The following is a 5,786-nucleotide window of genomic DNA, read 5'->3' on the forward strand; positions in this document are numbered from 1 at the left end:
CACAATAGTTTATAGAAGAATCACCTGATGAAAATGATGCAACAAGAGATACAATCATTGAGAAACCTGATCTCAATGAGACAAATTTGGATTCAAATATGTCTACTGATCTAGTTATGCAAACTTCCTTTGTTGACAGAAATCATCCACCCGAAAACATCATTGGGGACATTAATGAAAGAGTTACAAGAAGTGCATCTGAATCTGTAAATATTTGTTTGTACTCCTGCTTCATGTCCCAAATTAAACCCAAAAACATTGTTCAAGCCTTAAAAAACAATAGCTGGTTAGAAGCAATGCAAGAGGATTTGGCTCAATTCAGAGATATGTAGGTGTGGGAAGTTGTAAATAAGCCAAGAAATAAGTATGCCATTGGAACCAGATGGGTATTCAGAAACAAAAGGGATGAAAGAAAGATTGTAATAAAGAACAAAGCAAGACTAGTTGCACTAGGATGCTTAAAAGAAGATGGTAATGACTTTGAGGAAGTCTTTGCACCAGTAGCAAGGCTAGAAGCAATCAGAATTTTCTTAGCTTATGATGCTTCAAAGAATATTAGGGTATTTCAACTAGATGTCAAATCCGCTTTCTTTATGGAAAGATTGGAGAGGAGGTGAATGTGACTCAACCTCTAGGTTTTGAGAATCCTGATTTTCTAAATAGTGTCTACAAGTTGAATAAAGCTCTATATGAATTACATCAGGCTCCAAGAGCTTGGTATGATGAGTTATCAAATCACTTTCTTGTGAATGGTTTTCAAAGGGGGGCCATTGACAAGACCCTCTTCTACTAAAAAAGCGGAAGAGATTTGCTCCTTCCAAAAGTGTATGTAGATGATATCATCTTTGGGTCAACAAATGAACAAATGTGTTTGGTGTTTCAAGAAGTAATGAAGTCCAAATACTGCATGATCTCTATCGGTGAAATGAATTTGTTTTTGGGATTGCAAGTTCAACAAAAGAAGGATTGTATATTCATTTGTCAATCAAAGTATGTGCATGACATTTTGAACAACTTCAAATGTCAAGACCTGAAGACTACTTCTACTCTAATGGACACTCATGAGAAGATGATTGCTGATGAAAAAGGAGAGCTTGTTCATGAACATGGATACAGAGCAAAAATTGGATCTATAATGTACCTGACTACTTTAAGGCCAGACATTATGTTTGCTGTCTGTGTGTGCAAGATTCCAGTCAAGTCCAAAGATGTCTCACATGACTTCTGTCAATAGATGTTTTAGATATTTGAAGGGGAAGCATGATTTGGGGGTATGGTATCCAAAGAGCCATGCCTTTGATCTAATTGCTTACACTGATAGTGACTATGATGGCTACAACATGAGTAGGAAGTCTAGTTATAGAGGATGTCAATTTCTAGGAGACAGGCTAGTGTCATGACAATGCAAGAAGTAAATTACTATGTCTATCTCAACTACTGAAGCTGAGTACATTGTTGCTTCTGCCTGTTGTGCACAAGTCCTATGGATTCAAAATCAACTATTGGACTATGGTTTGAATTTCGTGAACACTCATATCTTTGTTGACAATATCGCTGCTTTGTTCATTGTTAGGAACCCAATCCAACACTTTAAGACCAAGCACGTTGAAATCAGACAGCATTTCATTAGAGATTGAAGTGAGAAAGGATTTATTGAAATGAAAAGAGTTGACACTAGTGAAAACTTGGCTGACTTATTCACCAAGCGAATGGATAAAACTTGATTCCACTTTCTCCTGAAAGCTTCAAGAATGATCAACTTAGATGAGGTCTGATTAATGATGTGTGCTCACGGACTATCGTTATGGTCTTGTGAGTGAAAGTTGTGATTATTTGATTGCATGATGACTGTGTGCTTAAATATGTATTTGATGAAAACTGTGTGCTTTAAATGACAATCTGTGTGACCTAAGTTTCTATGATTCTTATGTTTGTTTTCAGTGAATGCTGATAAATATCTTGATAAGTATGTGTGTCTATGATTTGAAATGATGAATCTATGTGCTTATATGATATTATTGGTTATTTGGATGATCTGAACTTATAATGTGATTATAATAGGATTGCCTTTGCATAATCTGTCTTGGATGTACATTGTGTTAAGTGTGCTTCTCTGAAAAGGGTCATTAATGTTCTGATTATTCTTGAGTATGAAGTCTATTGATTTTGTCAAAACTGAGTTTTTGTGTCAAACTTATATGCTCAAATGAATATTTTGCAATGAAAGTTTTTCCAGTAAAAGTGTTTTTGACAAATTGAGCAAGTTGTATGGTGCTGAGATATGATAATATTATTCAGTTCAAAGCTTTATAGAAGCTTACAGGGTTTTCAACGAAAATTGATCCAACCTTTGGGTGATTATAGTACATTGATTATATATGCCAATCATATGGATATAATATGCTTAAAAGACTATTAATGCAGTACTTAATATATAAACATAATGAAACTGCTAAGCTTAATGATATGCAGAAAAATGATTACCCAGTCATACAAGAGCATGTTGGTATTTGGTTACCCAAACGAATCATTTTATACATATGACAAAGAACAAATGTGAGCATTATTTTAAACCAAAAGTTGATATGTGTTCACAAATTTTGAACGAAAATCCAAGCATGATGGTTAATTATAGAATAAGGGGTGAAGGCAATAATATAAGTCCTTTAACATCTCGAATGAAAGGCTTGTAAGTCCGAACTGCGTGGCATCCAAGTCCAGCGTTCAACCTCAAATATGTTTGAAGTTTTGAAAAGAAATATTCATTAAATTTATATGTTTTGTCATGAAAAATATTTTGACCAAATATCAGGTGGTTGATGTCAATTTGGGGTGATATGGGAAAGCCAAATAAGCTTTGAGAAGAGATATGGGACATCATAGTGTAATAAGTGTTATCCATTTTTGTATTATGCAAAATAATTGAACCCTTAATCATATCACCAATATGTAATGAAATTCATGCTAAGTCAAGACCTTCTATTAACCTGGCTGGCCAGTTATAATAATGCTGAGAATGAAGTATTGAAAGGAAACTTAATCAATATGATCCCATGTTGAGATCTTTTCACAAAAAGAAAAAAAATGATTTGAAAGGAAATAAGACTGAAATTTGATCTCATTATGCAATTTCGAGTAAGGTTTGATGAATTTCAACCTTTCGAGTAGACTTAGGTGTTATTGTTTAATGTTTATCTCATTTGAGAATACCTGATGTTTATTTGTACTTAAGAGAATTATTCATATATTATCGAGTACACCATGATAATTATTTTCTTTCGAGTAAAGTTGGTTGTTTAGAAAGTTGTTTTTATCAAGCACACTTGATAATTATGTGATACATGTTTGAATATGCTTTACAACATTTGTTTCGAGTAAACTTGATTGTTTTAATTGATGTAAGTGTTTGTCTTGCATACTTGACATGGATTTATCTTAGAAATGTTTATTCATGTATTATCGAGTAAACTTTGATAAAGTCATACTTTCGAGTAATCTTTGTTGTTTAGAAAGTTCTCTTTATTAAGCACAATTGATGACTATATGATACTTGTGATATTTTGCTTTAAACAAGTACTTCAAGTTAACTTAATTGTTTTAAATGATAACTTGTTTATGTGTCTGAATGTTCTTTATGAAATTACAAGTGTTTCGAGTAAACTTTGTTTATCGAGCATACTTGTTATTTCAGAAAATCATGAGTAAACTTTACTTTTCGAGTACACTTTATGTTTCGAGCACACTTTTATATCAAACGATAACATGTCTTCTTTAGCACACTTTGCACTATTGAAGTATTTTCAAGCATACTTTACTTTGGAGTATACTTGAATGAATATGTGCTAACTTTTTCCTTTTACAAGTTTAATCGGGTAAGGTTTTTGAAATTCAGATATTCGAGCAAGGCCGACAATTAGAAATATCTCTAACTTATTATTTTGTATTCTCTATTGATTCCGAGCAAGATTTCCTATTTGATTCATTATATTTGATTATTTGCCTTGTGATTTATTTCTCAAGAAATATTGTATATTCGAGTAAGATTTCTTCATTTTATCCACTTAGTTTTATATTTAATTACTTTATAGTATCTGAGCAAACTCTAGGATGAGAAAGGTTTGCAAACTGCACTTTAACGAGCAAGGTTTTAAAAGAGAAAGATATTTTGACTGAGATATTCTTGGCTGTATTCTCACACAAAAGGACAAAATTCTTTTAAAACCCACTTTCATATAATTATATAAGAGGGACTTAGAATACATTTCACTTTTATCCCTCTTTCCACTATTGCATTATTTCTAGCTCGCTCGTTCCTAGAATCTCAATCGTTTTATCAAATTCCTAACCTAAAATTGTCAGCCAACTAATTCTGACTCGGTAATCTTCAATTGATAGTATTCTGACACTGATTGTACGGAATTAGGTCTTTAATTTCATATTCACTAACGTCTTAGTTTGTTGTGTAGGTTATCAATATGTCGAGGAACAAATTCTTAAAGAAAATTTTTTTCTTTTTTCTTCAAATAATGACTTATTACATGTCAAAGTGGTGAACTTTATGACTAATATTCACTTTGAATGTGTTTTTTTTGTGATTTTGTAGATATGAATTATCCTTTTAAGTAGAAGCACAACATGTGCGATCTTCTCCAGGTCACTAATGATTATCGACTAGGTTAACTCATGATAAGATGGCTGCTCAGTCATATATAAAACTCAACTAGTTTTCTGGCATTCGGCACAATTAATTGATGAAGGTGGTAGGCGTATAGAGGCTACAGTAGCAAGGCAAGAAATTATGACTATTGAACTATTAATAAGGGCCAGTCTTCAGTTGCATGATGATGTGGAGGCCGCAATTCATTACTCTACCAATCGATTATTAAGAATATTCCAGGAGACTTTGGGATATAAGGGTGATGTTTGCGAAGGACAATTTAAAAAGGGCATGTTCCCTAATATTTACCGATTCTTAATTCACCACATTGTACAGGGTTTTATACCCAGGAAGGGCTCGTGGACCCTGATGAGCAAAGAGATTGCCAATGCCACGATGGTTGTTGTCTACAACCAGCCGTTTAATTTTTCACGGATGATATTTGAAGGCTTGGTTGCGAACTTAAGAAAGGAGGATAAAGATAAATTTTTTGTTTATCCGAGATTCTTGCAAATCATCTTTAATCTGGTGATACACGATTTATCAACAAAGGGAATAATTCTTGCATTGCAAGATCCTAACGTTTACAAGAGGATTGCAAGGTTGGCAACAACAAGAAACTTTAAGCCATAAATTGAATTTGATGTAATTCCATGGTTGCTTGATAATGAGTTGGAGATAATGGCGGTTGCAGAATCACCTAGGGTGACTTCTGAGTAGGAGGAGAGTGATGATGAGATGATTCTGATTCTGATGATGGAGATGATGGTGTTGATGGTGGCGATGATGATAATAACAATGATGATGGAGGAGGTAATAATTTGGTTGTGGAGGAAGAGCCAATTGAAAATATTCATGTTGAGGCACATGGGGAGACTTTACACCAACACATTCCTACACCACCTATCTCACCCCAAAACCAGCCCTTAACCTAAACCATATCACCACCACAAATCCAATCACCACCCCAATTCCAAGACCATAAACCATACATCCTATCCCCACCTACATCACCACTAAACCAAATCCAAACACAAACCCAAAGCCAAACACAAAACCTAGATCAAACCTAAACCTTAAACCAAACCCAAGACCAGCCTCCACGTGAACCATAAATTCCTCAACATGT

This window comes from Bidens hawaiensis, unplaced genomic scaffold, assembly GCF_021521415.1.
Source record: "Bidens hawaiensis isolate Kalapana, Puna unplaced genomic scaffold, B.hawaiensis_p1.1 tig00419391_1, whole genome shotgun sequence".
In the NCBI taxonomy this organism is placed as follows: Eukaryota; Viridiplantae; Streptophyta; class Magnoliopsida; order Asterales; family Asteraceae; genus Bidens; species Bidens hawaiensis.